General features: G+C 38.5%; 1 long non-coding RNA gene across 1 annotated transcript in view; it reads left to right on the top strand.

The window, feature by feature from the left end:
* The window catches only part of LOC144246071 (uncharacterized), a 60,870-nt gene extending 46,163 nt beyond the window's left edge, over positions 1–14,707 (top strand). The window contains exon 2 of the long non-coding RNA XR_013339748.1: positions 11,678–14,707. This is a non-coding gene — a long non-coding RNA (uncharacterized LOC144246071). The remainder of the gene's footprint in view (positions 1–11,677) is intronic.
* The last annotated feature ends 364 nt before the right edge of the window (positions 14,708–15,071 follow it).

Raw genomic sequence — 15,071 nt, 5'->3', positions numbered from 1 at the left:
AATAAGCTGTAATAGAGATGTTCTGACATTCATTCAAAATGCTTTTTAAGGACTTTTTCTGCAACTTTATATGAAACCCCATCTCTCCCCAAGTTCATTGTAAAATAAAACCTTAGCCAAAAGAAAGTTTCCGTGTGCTTTCGCTGTGTGTGTGTGTGTGTGTGTGTATATATAGCTAGTTAATGGTCTGTGTAAATAAGGATTGTACTTATTGCCTAAATGATCCATCTTGTTGATACTGCTGTGGAACCTTATCTGTTGTTATCAGAGCTGAGCTCTGGAGGCTGAATGCTCATTTTGGTGAAATCTCAGCTGCCTTTTTTTTTTTAATAAATTTTTTTCTTCCTCTGACAGAACCCAGATCACACTTAACTGTTTCAATCAAAAAATCACCAAGTCAGTGAACTTCTCTCACATGAATCTGCAAATGGTTTCCTTTTTCTTTGGTTCCTGTATTTAAGACCAGTCCCAGAGTATGGTCTAAATATAGGTCTAAGGATCATAGAGTTCTGGATTAGCAAATGTCAGTAAAGTGCCTCTGAAGTTCTGATCGTTCTGAGATGTATATGTAAAATTAAAGTGAATTTTCTGGATTAAATTTTCCAGCTTCTAAAGGGATTTTTTCTTTAGTTTAAATTTTCTCCATGGGAGATGCCATTTTATTGATGCCATTTAGCAGAGGGCCCAGTTTACAGGAGCGTGCTGAGATTTTTTTTTTAGAGAATACTGGGTATCAGAACATTCTAAGTTGTAAAACATCCCGCTGATTTTATTTTCTAATAATGTTTAAAGGTTTCTATATTAAACAAAATAGGTACCAAGTCAACACCCTGGGGCTTCATCTGGCTTTTTACTAAGACTATGTACATGCTACCTTACAGAGATTATTCAAAGTGTGCAGGACAGTTTGATCAACCACCACTTCAAATCAGTGTTTTCTGGTAGTGGCTTTTATATGACATAATAGTGTCATTGAATAATCTGATACAGTATCTTTGGAGTATGTCTGATATAAACTCCTTTTATTTAGGTAGCGGCTACTAAGCCTAGAGAAGAAACAGAGGATTTAAGGCTTGTCTTATCTCTAACAATATCATGGCATTTTTGTGTTAAGCTTCTTTTTTCACACTGCTGTCCCACAGATGGTGCAGGCACTGCCCACATGCTTCTCCAGCCTTTTTCATCATGGGGTTGGAAAACCTTTACAATCCTTATCGATCATTAGGCAGATCAAATACATTGAAATTGATTTAGTATTCTGTAGTTGATATGTATTGCCCTGCTGACCTTAGTCTAACTTCTTCTTTATAATGAAGGCAAGTTATTCTTCAGAACTATGGTCTTGGGTCAAATACATAAAATCCAGGACAGAAACTCTCTTCAACATGTTAGAGGAAAATCACAAAATGGACATACTGTAAGGATTGCCTACAGTAGGATATTTGGAAGCTTTTCCTAAAAGTGAGGAAAGAGACAATCAAACTTTAAAGTTTTTTGGAAGTACTGGTCTCTTTGTTCATGGTTCAGCCTATTTTCTCTATTTCTCTTCCCTTCCTCCTCCCACTCAATTTTTAATAGAATCAGATGTTTTCAGCAGTCACAACGCAAGATCTTCAGGTTTTTTGATTGATACATACCAGCCTGGAATTTCTTTTTTATTTGAAGAGCTGCATCTGCCAGACATCCAAGCATACTCATTTTGTGACTTCCTGAAACAATTCAGGGAAAAAGGTGCTTTCCTTGAAATTCTTGCATGCTGTAGTGAAGAGGAAATGTCAGTCTAAAGATGCCTCTTAGGTGAATCTCGGCAACTGATTATGAGTTAATAAAATCCTAGTTCAGGAGAACTGTTGCAGTGACCCAAAAACCAGCTGTCCTGGTGTAGTGATGGTGCCTGACACTCAAAGAGGTGTGAAAAAAACTGCCCCACCTACCCCACTATTCACCAGGATTTCTCTCCAGAAGACAGCTGCAGGGTTTCTGTTTCTTTATTTCTCCTTCCTGACAAGTCTTAGGCAGTGGGATCAGATTATAACCTCCACTTAGTGGTTAGGGACTGTTGTGAATCTGAATTTAAGTTAAATAAAAGTTATGAGATTATCAAATAATATACAAATTATACAGTTGCTTGAAATTGCAAAAATCAGGTAGTGTGATTTAAACTATTGCTGAGTATTTTGACAACAGTCAGTAATGGAAGAAAAAGGATGCCTTCTTTAATAATCATAATCATTTTACCTGAGATCTATTTTGGTTCATTAATGTGATAACATGAGTATCTGGTGAAAAGTAAGTGGGAAACTTCGCACAAAGTATGTTGTATTATATATTCTTATATATTATACAGGAATATTATATGTTTCTTGGTTATTAATTTTTAAGATTCAGTCCATAGTTCTGATTCAGAAGGGTGATCTGGAAAAGAATGTATGTAGAGAAATGACAGAAATTTTAGAGGTCACATCAGAACTTTGTGGAGCAATCTCATGAATATTCTCTTGACCTTTTGGATAAATTTTGATTTCTTAAATTAGTTGTATAGAGTGTATAATGCTGTTGGGCTAGTAAAATATTTTTTTTAGTTTGAGAAAGAGAGAACTCTCTTCAAGTATTGTGTTTCTTTGGCTCATTTCTTAGCTGCTAAATGCTTCCTCTCTGGGTGCAACCTTTCAAAGATCAGCAAAGAAAATACTAATAAGCCATGAGATGGTTGCTGCCAGTCTAATGCAATTCCCTTTGTAGTGAAGGCAGAACAGAAGCAGAAAAGTGCAGCCAATTCTCCACGGGATGGAGAGAATGCCTATATCCTGGCTTCAGTAAAATGGAAAGAATTATGGAATGGAATTAACCGATTATCTGGAAAAAGTCCTGTATCTTGCTGAAATTCCATTACATGAAAGTACATAGAAACTTGATCACAGTGGAGAGTCTGGGCATGGAGCATTCACCTGAATATGCAAACAGGCAAGTGGCTAAGTTAGCCAGAAGATGCATGTATGGATAAAGTGCATTCTGCAGAAATAGACATGGTTTAACCACATCTGAGCCACTGGAAGATGTTATGCTGCTACGCATTTGCAGAAAATATTTTTAAAACCAGCTTATCCAACTTCACAGCGATGGCTTTGGCATTGGAGAAAACTTGTTTGACAACCAATGAAATCCATCAAACTGAATGGGATCTTGTTTAGATGAGAGATAATTCTTGTCCTTGGTCCAATGGGCTTTTCAAACGCTGTTTATGAAATGTTAATCTGTATGCTAATTTTATCAATAAGACCTTAAAGTCTGTAGTGGCATGTGAGAATGTCAATTCCTGAACCCCAGGTCAGGCAAAACCTCTGCAAAGTATGGAATTGATCTGAAATTTTGCTAGATATAGAACATATTTTAGAAATGATGTAAGGATTTTTTTGCAGGGGTTCTTGAAAATCTTGATACAGATGCAGTTAAGGTTATGGAGGAAGCCTGTAAATGTAACAAGATGGCTTATTATCATCTGGCAATCAGAACTGATCCCTGATGACTGGAAAAATGTAAGTGTTGTACCTATGTTGTAGAAGATCAACACCTATAAGGTTGGTCTCTCCACATCATTGGGAGATTATGGAACAAATTATTCTAGAGCCCATTTCTGGACACATGAGAGACGAGAAAGTGTTGAGCATAGCTAGCATGGCTTTACTAATGAAAAATCATACCTCACCAACAGAACTGCCTCCTACAAATGACTGGCTCTGTAAACAATAGAAGTGCATTGGATCTTGTTTCAAAAGTACTTCAGCAAGTTCTCCAGAAAAGTCTTCACTAGTATCCCAGTAAACAATTTGAGGACTGGTTGGATTTCTACATTCCAAGATTGGTGGTCCACATCCAAAACACAATTGACAACTGGCTACTAGTGCTATCCCCTCAGGAACTGATGGTGGGGAACAATACTGTTTAATGGGACATGTGTCATAACCCCATACTTACCTGGCAATCACTGGACTCTTGGCTGAGCTTGGCTACCATCACTGAACCTGTTTTGGTCCCACGTTTGGGCTCAGGGCCTGTCTGCCCTGTCACCGAGGCTGGCATGTCTGCCTGCCTGGTTGTCTTGCTCAGTGGCTGGCTCCCCTTGCTTTGCAGAGCTACTCTTGCTGCTCACAGACAGCAGTGCATCCTCAAAAACCATGCTGCTCTCAGCAGGGTGTTGGACTAGGTGAAGGCCAGAGACCCCTTACAGCCTACATGTTTGTTTTTTTTTTTTTTAATTCTGTGAAATGTGGCTGTGTTCCAACTTGCCTTTCTTACAGAAGGCACATTACTTTAAATAATATTGACTGCTTTGTGAGGCCTTACTTGTTGGCATTTAGGGTTTTTTTTGTTAAAATTAATATAGATTATTAATAATAATTATTAATTTTGTTAAAATTAATATAGATTATAGATTAATAACCAATTATTGAGATAAAATGAACAAGGTGAGCTTCATTCCACTTTCTCTCATAATGAGATATAGACAAAGAGAGAGGGCAGTGGGGACTCTTCCGTAGATTTCAATGGAGATGTCTAGAGGAGCTCTGAAGGGACTACCTCCCACTCTGCCAGAGCTGCAAGGACAATAGTGTGCAAATTGTGGTGAGCAGGCATCTCTGTCATGATTGCTGCTTTTCTCAGTACAGCTTCATTTCCACGAGACACATCTCCTGGTGTGGCAGAGGAACAAGTGAGGTTTGCTGTACATGTCTTACACCTTGTGATGGGGTGATGTTTGTGTGGCTGCCCCAAGGGATTAGCTGCCAACAAGGGAGGCTCAGTGTGTTTCTGTTCAGCTTCAGAGTGGGAGAGGATGAGAAAGAGTGTGTGCTGCATAGCCTGCTTCTAACACCTTGGTCTCCCTTACAGCAGCTCAGAGAAAAGGTGCCTGCAGCCAAGTAGGTGTTTCCCCTAAGACCATACCCACGTTATTTGTGCATGGCACAGCAGGTCTGCGGTTGCTCCTGGAAGCCAGGAATACTCAGAGTAAAAGTGACCGTGACACTTTTGCACCCTGCTAGCTCCTCAACTGGGGGACTGGGGCACCGCCCTCTGCTTGCTCCTCCTGGAGCTGGTTCCACTGGATGACGCTGGACAGGAAAGCAGATGTGGTAAGAAAAAATGATCAGATGCTTATAGCTGGTACTGCTGGCACTAGCCATGCTAAGCAGGGTAGCATCATTCTGCATTTTGCTGTTACCTTAATTCTGCTCCTACACAGTGCTAATTATAATCCTGATATGATCTAATGAAAAAAACCAAAAAACAAAAACCAATCATTGCTCCCTATACTGCCTGATTGATTCTAAAGCCATGAAAGATGAGCAGGCTTAGCAATTCTGGAGGATCCCTGCTGAAAACTCTGACACATACTTCATGAATCCTGGGTGGAGAATATGTAAGAATTAACTGGATTGGTTGTTATGAATATTGCCAGTAAATTCTCAATATTAAAAAGTATGCTTTCCAGATAATTTATATAAATAAGTAGATATGCATGTGATGGTCTGTACACAAATAAGCAGCTACAGGTATTTCTGGGGGAAGATGACTGTGCAGCCATTTTTGTATTTGAAGCTTTTCTGAGTAGGGAATCACTTCTTTTGTACTATGGTTTGTAATTCCAACTCTGCCATTAAAACCCAGTGTGATTTTAATGTTTTTTAATCTACATTTGAATATTCCATGCTTATTTGTTTTCACCAGAGATTTGCTATTGATTGAATTCTTAAATGGTGTCCCTGCTGGCAGAATTGCTTCCTACTAGTTAGCATCTGTCTGCCGGATCAGGGGCTCTGGGTTCATATCCTTGCTTTCACTGACACAAATAGGATGGCTTAGCACATCTTTCTTTTTTTGTCTCTCCGTCTTTATTTGTAGCTCTCCACCTCCGTAAATCCTTCTGTCTTTTCTCTTTCTTCTTTTCCTCTTAACTTCTCATATAGTGAAGCTCACAGAGGAGGGTGTGTGGGTTGAGGAGTAGAAAAGGGGGAGAGAAAGTGAGAGGGAGAGTGAGGGAGACAAAAGGGAGAATGTGAGAGGTGAGGAGGAGGTGGTAATGAAGATGGAAATAGAACAAAGAAGGAGGGGGAGCGGGTGAGTGGAAAGGGGAATTAAATAAGGAGGGCATGAGAGGGGGAGAGACACTGCTTCTAGATTTTCAGACCAAAGATATGGCAGTCATTTTTTTTCCTGCTTACAGGAGGAATAATTAGAGCAAATGTTGGTCCTGAACCTCTTCTGTCAGGTAGTTAATTTTCCAAAGCCCTGAATGTATAATTTTATTTTATTCTTACCTGCATATGTACAAATAGCCTGTAGTATTAAATGTGTCTGCTCACTGCTCAATGTAGGGAAGTGGCTGCAGGGACATTTACTCTCCCAGTTGTTGCATGGGGGATTTCTTTGACATAAAGATTCAGTTTTAGCAAAATTAATCTAAAAAGAGTGTTTGTGTTCTAGTTACCTAACCATGAATCTGCTCTTATTAGCTGAGGTTTAACTTCTGAAAATTCTTGAAATCACTGCCTGCTGGAAGCAAGTTTTGTATCCAGCATAGAATAGCTGGAAACATAACTTCCCCTGTTCATCTACTGTTTTACATAGTCCACCTTTTTCTTCACTTTGTATTTTCCAAACTGTGCCTTTCTCTGGTATGAAAAAGCTGAAGGAAATCAGTTTTCCCCACCAAGGCTCTAGGGATGGTGGATGGTGATTCACAGACTGTTCTTTCTGTTCAAGGCCATATCTTTCTTGGTCTCTTGGTCAGGGAGGCTTAGCCCTGTTAACTGTGGTTGTGAACGAGTATAGCCATGGCAGGCAGTAACTTGCAGAGTGGCTCTGCCCATCATTGCTGGGACATCTTCATGCATTTTCCATTCCTTTGTTCTGTATTGTGCAGCAACATTCAGCTCACCGTTTACTGCTGATATTCTGTCCATCAATAGAAACTCTTGATTTCATTTGGTTGTAGTGAGGAATTATTGAATATGTGCACCAGTTATTCACCAGCAGCCTTCCCTATTCAGCTTTATGGTGCTGAGCAATTACAAATTAAAATGGAAAGTGTGCTTTGGTGCTTTGCTTTTCTGTACTTGCAGTGATGTCTGGGGAAATACTGCAATGGAGAAATTCCATGTTGAGGTAATTCTAGAAATTATATTCACATTAGAAATCCCCGAACCGTACTTTATTTTAAAATGTTTTAATGAGCTACCATATTCAGTGCATTAATCTGTCAAAGAGAAGTGCATAGGAATACATTTCAAACCTCAGAGTCGAATTGAAGGAACGTGTTAGAGATGACATCTTAAGTTTTCATGATGGAAGGTATGGGTTGGTTCCCTCATACCTTTCTCTGTATTAACTTGCAGTAGGAAGCCACTGTGGACTTTATTGTGGTGTAATAAGAATTAAAGAAAATCTGAAATAGGGAAATAATTGTGGTATTCTTTAGCAATCATAGATATGTCTTTATTTTATTCTTCTGTAGTGACCTTCTGAGTTGACCTTCCCTGTGAGTCAGGCACCAACTAAAGCCTCCCTATTACTCCCTTCCACATCTGGATAGTGGAGGGAAAATATAACAAAGGGTTTATGGGTCAAGTACCAGAAGAAGTCACTCACCAAATACCATCATGGGGAAAACAGGCTCTAATTGGAGGAGTTAATTGAATTTATTACTAACAGAATCAGACCAGGATAATGAGAAGTAAAATAAGACCTTAAAAACACCTTTTCCCCACTCCTCCTTTCAATCTCTACCTCCTCCCCTCTGTGGTGTAGGGAGACAGGGAATGAGAGTTTTGGTCAGTTCACCACAGGTTGTTCCTGCTGCTGCTCAGCAGGTTGTTCCTTCCCCTGCTCCACTGTGGAGTCCCTCCCATGTGAGGCAGTTCTCCACAGACTACTCCAATATGTGTCACTCTTCCACAGGGTGCAGTCCTTCAGGCACAGCCAGCTCATGCTTTCCCCACAGGGTCACAAGTGCTAGCAGGAAACCTGCTCCAGTGTGGCTCCTTTCTCCGTAGGTGTGCAAGACCCTGCTCCAGCACAGGCCTCACGTGGGTTTACAGCCTCCTCTCAGGCACCCCCCTGCTCTGGTATGGGTCTTCTCCCCTGGCTGCAGAGGATCTCTGCACCTCTGTGGCCCTCCATGGGCTGCAGGGGCACAGCTGCCTTACCCTGGTCTGCACCAGAGGCTGCAGGGGAATCCCAGCTCCAGTGCCTGGAGCACCTCCTGCCCCTCCTTCTCACTGAGCTTGGTGTCTGCAGAGCTTTCCTCTCACAGGTTCTCACCCTGCTCTTCTCTGTCTGCAAGTACAACTGTGCAATAATTTCTTTTTCTTAAGTATGTTATCACAGAGGTGTTACCACCATTTCCGATTGGCCCAGCCTTGGCCAGCAGCACACCTGTCTTAGATCCAGAGAGAATTGGCTCTGCCAGACATGTAGGAAGCTTCTAGTGGCTTCTCACTAAAGCTACCCCTGTAGCCTCCATCCCAACCCTGCTACTACCAAAACCTGGCCATGCAAACCAAATACAGCTTCTTTGGAAGTTGAAAAAGACACTTGTGGACTACCTCTAGTATTTATCCTTCATGAGTAGAAGCACAGTTCTGGGAAGAGAGTTGAATAAAATGCATGCCCTCATTCATTATGTTTTCAAGCAAATCTAGTTTCATCTTCCTTTCTTTTAATGGTATTCTTCAAACCACTTGCCACAGTGTTTTTTTTCTGTAAAAATCATAAATTATCAACTACAGGTTCTCTCAGGGTATGGACTGTGTGTGGGTAATGGCATCTTTTTGGTTTCTGACTTTATGTTTATTGGTAGTAGTTTGTAACATTGCAATCCTGTGGTGTGTTCAGAATGGAATTTCAGTTCAAAAATATTACATACTAGACAGTATTGAATAGCTGAAAAGGTCCTCTCTGAATGTTTACAATGAAGAAAAGCAAGAGAAAGGATAACAGGTTTGTTTTCAAGCTATAATTTTAGGCAGTAATATTAAGAATAGATAAAATTTTTTTAATTGTTAAATAGCTCTGTGACAGAATAACAAAAACCCATCTAAATATTAACAAGGTTGATTTAAAGTTCTTTAATGAAACATATTAGAGAATGTCAGTTTGGAAAAGGCAGAGGATTTACGTGATCCTGTAGGTCTCATCCTGATGGTTTGTATGACTCTGGATGACTTTGTATGGTTCTGGACTCTCATCTTGTATAAAGACAAGAAATGAAAGACTAGTAAAGCAGCAGGACCCACAAAGAGAAAAGATGAATGCATGTAGCAAAGACCAATAGAGTGTTCAGAATCCTTAGTTCAGCTTCTACTGAGTAGGTATGACTTCACCAAAATTCTAGGTGCCTGTTCTTGGAGTTCCACTTACATCCATATCATTGATTTATCCATCAAATTCTTCATATAACACATGGAGAAGAGAATTTCAGAAAATTACCTACTCTGGCTGATACCTTCCTTTTTTAATTAATTGTTAAGAGGAAGTAAGGCATTTTTAGGTTTGTATATTCTTTGAAGAAGAAGACATTAAATCATACTAAGTTGAAAGATTCTGAGATAAGTCTAGGCATTGTAAGTCTCCAAGTAGAAAGAAAGAATACATTATGCTTAAAAATCATAAGAAAATTACTGACTTCATAAAAATGACAGATAGACAGATAGACACCCCCCCCCCCCCCCCCCCCTCTATTTTTAAGTTTTGGTACCTTACTGCATTTTTCTGGTCCACTCTCCTGATTTTAAACTCTATCTATCTGATCATGTGCAGCCTTTTACCTCATCTTAGATGAGCCTCCTACATGCCTTTATATTTGGGTCAGTCCCTTTTACCTTTAAATCAGTAAAAATTCTTCACTGCAAATTAAGTTCTAAGGAATAAAACTTCACTCATCAACTCTCTTGTGTCCACTTTTTCACCTCGCACTCCATCCAGTGCAACAGTCAGTTTTGTAGATACCTCTTGTTCTTCTTGTACCTACGAGGCACATTTTGTATTAGCATGACTCAGCAGTAAACCAAAAACCTACTATTCTTACCATCCTCCCATTGACTATGAGCAGATCTGCCACTTCTTCACCCCAGCTTTTAATATTACTTAGCTGTATGTTTAAGCATGAAGATGATAGCTGTGTGCTAGGCTGTGGATTCCTTGATCTAGTGCTGGAGAAATAATTGAGGGTCATGATAAGACCATCCATTCTCAAGTAACATTCTTGGGTTTGGCTTTGGATCCTTTGTGAACTTGAGGAAACTACTGTAATTTCAAATCCTTAGCATATGCTACCATAGTGAGAATGCATGGGATGGAAGATCTTGAACAAAATTCATGTGCATTTGTAATTCAGAAGTTGTGAAGTTCCTGTTTTTCTTCTCATCTGAGTCAGATATTTTATAAGTTGTGACTTCTTTGCTTACTTTTACTTTTCTGCTATCCCAAGAAGAAACTTTTTTCATCTGCAGATTGAGGATGTACATATATGTAAAACCTCAAATGAAGGAACAGTAAAGCATTTTACGAAGAGTGGAATGTGTAATTTCTGGTTTATACTAATACAGCCATATCTGATCAGAATAGTTTTGCTCATTTATATGACCAAGTGCTTGAACAGTGTTGGACATACATTGCATGAAATTCTATACATACATTGCATGAAATTGTCACATACAGCATCCCAAGAGACACTGTAAGCACATGGAATAGACTCCACTAGGAGCAGGATTCAGATGCTTGTCTGTGGAAATGTACTGCATCCATTTGAGATGCTATTTGGGAGGTTTTTTTGGGAACATCTATGTTGAAGGGGCTTGTGGTTTTAAGGTGCAGAGTTAAACAGATATTGTTTAGTTTGTTTATACAGTCACCAGTCATTTAAAAAAACTATTTTAAATGAATGCGTCTCTGAAGAATCTAGTACATGACAAACTTTGCTGCACTGTCAGATCTAGAAACAGAAAATTTCTTACTTATAAATCCTCTTGAGTTCATCATCTCAGCTAATGAATAAGGAAAGAAGAAAACAAATAGAGCAATATTGGCTTGCCATAGTAGAAACCTGCTAGTGTAGCTAGTATTTTCTAGAGAAGAAGAAAATTGAACAGCAGAGCAGTATATTTACAAGATTTTAAAACTACTAAAAATGAGTAACTGACAAAAGTTGTCTGACACTGTACTGTAACTTTTTTGTTTTTTTCCTAGAGCAGTATTTGTATTGTCATCTACTTCCTTTTTGTTTTCAGCATCTACAAAGATTTAATATGGAAATTTCATTTTTTGTCTCTCAGCTCCTGTCACTCTTTCTTCTTGTGTGAATCCATATTTGCTCTCCTTACAAATAAAATGCAAATCATATCCTTGCCAGAGCTACACACTTATCTAAGTAAAATCACAATAAATATTTGAAGGTTAAAATGGAGATTCACTTAAAATAAAATCACAGAATACCACATTATTGTTTGGAGGTCTAAAACTTTATATAAAAATGTCAGATTTTCAGCTCATAGAAATATCCTTTTTCTGATTTAGACTTTTTAGATGTTTTTTCATTTCAGTTCATAGAAGACGGCAAGAAAAATTGAACAACAGATACTCAGGGTTTCTTTTCTTTCTGGTGACACGTTGGATTTTGTAGGAGTTGAATGTGTGTGAGTCAAGATGAAGGCCAAGGCTGTTGGAGACCGCCTCCAGCAGTGGCACGGGGATCTCTGCCAGGCCCATGGAAGGTTTGCCGGCGGTGCCGATGGTGCGGCGGAGCTGACGAGGGGCCGCAGCCTCTCCACTGCTGGAGAACGCCAGGGCAAGCGGAAGAGCTATTCATAGCCTGGCAGCGATGGCACCACGAGCTATAAACAAGAGCGTTCCACTTCAGTCAAGAATTCAAAAGCCTTTTCATGAACTCAATTAAGAACTTTTCTGACAGCGGGGACATACTAATTGTCTGTTGCAACCTCGAAGAAGGAAATCAAAGGAACTCTGCTGAAATTCAGGATTTGCGTGCAATCGACTTTTCTACCTGCCAACATCTGAAAGCTAAAATTAAGAAGTAGGGTAAAGGAAGGATTTCAGGAATTTCCAAGCTGAAGACTTTGGGATTTAGCTAAGGAACATTAGTAGAAGAAAATAAGGGTAGAACACAGTAAAGCATTTTGCTGCAAGTAATAGATGTATTTTTTTTGTGAAAGTAAGGTAAGGCTTAGTTATTTAAATTCTATTATGATTCACGTTATCTAGTGTTTTGGACAGGATGGGGGCTAGAATAGTTACATCAGAAGAGTGAGACTTCTTTCTTAAGGAACACAGTTTATTTTTTTTTTTCCATGAAAAGGAGCTATTTTTTATGACTTTGAAAACTTTTCAGTAGTACAAATGGCCACATGAAAAGCATACACCTGACTGGCCAAGAAAATGATGGTGGTTTTTTTCCACAAGAAATTATTGCCACTTTTAATTCTGCATTTTTCATTTTTATTTTAATTTTCATTAAATACTTATGTAGGACTCTTTATCTATGAAGAAAGTTAATTTTTGTACTTTAAAAATTTCAAATGTACTTACTGAGAATAGGAAAGATTTTATGTGAAGAAAATATTTCATGCAATTCTTTGTAGAGACTACAAAGAAGAAAATAGGGCAATAATTTTGGTTTATTTTCAGAGATGAAAATACTGATGTAAGACTGAAACTTTCATTTGCTTGCATTCAACAAGATCCTGTCAAGTTTAATACGGAATATCTTCTAGGGAATGTGATATTTTAACTGAGTAACTGATATCTACCTTAGTAATGATGCAGCACCAACTGCCTTTATTCATCATTATTTGTCTTTGTTCTTTATAAACACAAACTGTTTAAAATTATAAGGTATGAAATACAGGGAGATGGTAAGAGATAACAAATAAATAATTTTGTAATGTATTTTAGACAGTGTATTTATCTCCTTTGAAGACAAAAAGTAATTTCTGACTTTGACAGTAATGGAACAAAACTTGTGACATCACCTGCATCTGATAAATATTTTTAAATAAATAGACCTGAATTATTTGTGCACAAGAAGACTGAAGACTTGGCTGCAGCAGTTTCTGGCTGGCTGATGATCTTTTTTCCTTTGTTAAATTTTGAGAATTAGGAATATTCTGTAAATTTATTAGACTCCTGACACAGAAGCAGTGTTCAAAAGGAGCACTTGGATAACCATGGAGGCTGTTGGACCATTAAGCCCGACATTCACCCTTGGCATTTGTAATACAGCATTTGGAAAAAGGATAAAGGAAGGACACAATTCTTAGGGCATTATATTTTTAAAGCTTGTTGAAAGGTCACAAAAGGTTCAGTTAAGAGCTACAATAATGTTTCAGATGCTGGAGAAACTACTTTGCAGTGGAGGATTTAGAGATTTCAATCTCTTTAGTTTATCACACAGGAGATCAAAAGGTGACTTAATTATAAAGTGTAAACACTTTCATACACACACAGTATTCACCACTAAAAGCTTTTTAATCTAGTGGTGAAAGGCAGCATAAGCACTGAGGGATGGGAGTTGAAGTGACTGTCCTTGGAAGCAGGACATGCATTTTTAATGGTGACTGTGATTCACCTAGTAGTTGTTGATCTTTCAGTATTCTCTGAACAAGACTTGCTTCTTACCTTCAAGTTAATGCATTTCACAGCTTCAGATCCCATCAATACAGTGTTGCACACTTCCTGAACTCCAGGACTTAGATAATTTATTGGTTTTGCTTTTGTTTTTATTATAGTTTCATTTTTTTTTTTAAATTTTGATTTTTCATTCCCCTAGAAGAGAAAGAAGGGGCCATTTTTATTACATTAGCTAAACTAAAGCTTTTGATGTCACCATGTTGCAAGAATGTTAATGAGCTCATATTGTACATCTCCCTAACTGAGGAACAGGTTTCCTAAGAGCACTAATAGATGTTTTATGGTCTAGTAAAGACAACTGACCTAAACTTAGAGCTTTAATATATTTAAGTGTAGGAGATGATAATATTTCCAATATAATTGTTGCAACCACTCCACTATTTGTCAGACATCAGTCACACATATGACCAGTCATAACTCCCTGGTAATCAATTAGGTAATGACACAAAGTGTGTAAAGCCATGCTTCCACACTTCTCCAGACTAAGGCAGTAAACCTTCCAGGCTCCTAACAGTGTAGTGATTTGGTTGAGGAATCCATATCAAATACCAAATAATCCTCCAGGTGATTAGTTCTAACAAAATTACATAAAATAGAGTACCAGTAGATTTCGGTTCAAACTTCTTATCTGGAGGTATCATCATTTTAGTTCCTAACACTCTGCCTTCTTCCAGTCTTCCTCACGTACATATTTTTGTTTTCAAATGACCCGTGACATAACTAAATTACAATAGCTGTGGCAGTGAGCACAGGCAGAAAATCTAGTACACACAAAAAATCTCATACATCTCAGTCCTTGTCACAGAAAAACAGATCCTCTCTGTCCTTCAGTGCACCATATCCTAAGTCACCACTTCCTAAAGTGCTAGAAATGGCATTTCAGATGGTGCAGTCCTAGTAGGAAAATTTTTGAATATACACATATTGTTGGTAATACCAGAATATTATTTTGATAATCTTTGCAATCTATTTAGGAAAAAAAAAAAAGGTGAGAGTTGCTGCTACTCAGAGATACCTACTCCTTGTCTGTTTTCAGGTAGGAAGATTACTGCTTTTCGTCAGTCAAGTCAGATTTTTTTGCCCCATTATTAAATATAATTTTTTTTTCTGGCAAATTGTACCTAGCTTCCTACTTTTTGTGAAGCTGGCACGTATTGAAGCCACATCAGTGACATGGTTGGATGATGTCAGTGTTCTGGGTCCAACTCACCTCTTTGCTGTCCTGGCAACAGACCAAAGTGTGGTGCAATGCACAGATGGCTTGGTAGATGATTTTCTTTGAAACATGGAAAAACTCTCAGTATTTTTGCTGTTGGCCAGCTCCAAGAATTTTCTTGAAGACTCCAGATTTTCACTTCTACTTCAGAAAT

Source organism: Lonchura striata, chromosome 3, assembly GCF_046129695.1.
Source record: "Lonchura striata isolate bLonStr1 chromosome 3, bLonStr1.mat, whole genome shotgun sequence".
In the NCBI taxonomy this organism is placed as follows: Eukaryota; Metazoa; Chordata; class Aves; order Passeriformes; family Estrildidae; genus Lonchura; species Lonchura striata.
This window is presented reverse-complemented; position numbering and strand designations above follow the sequence as displayed.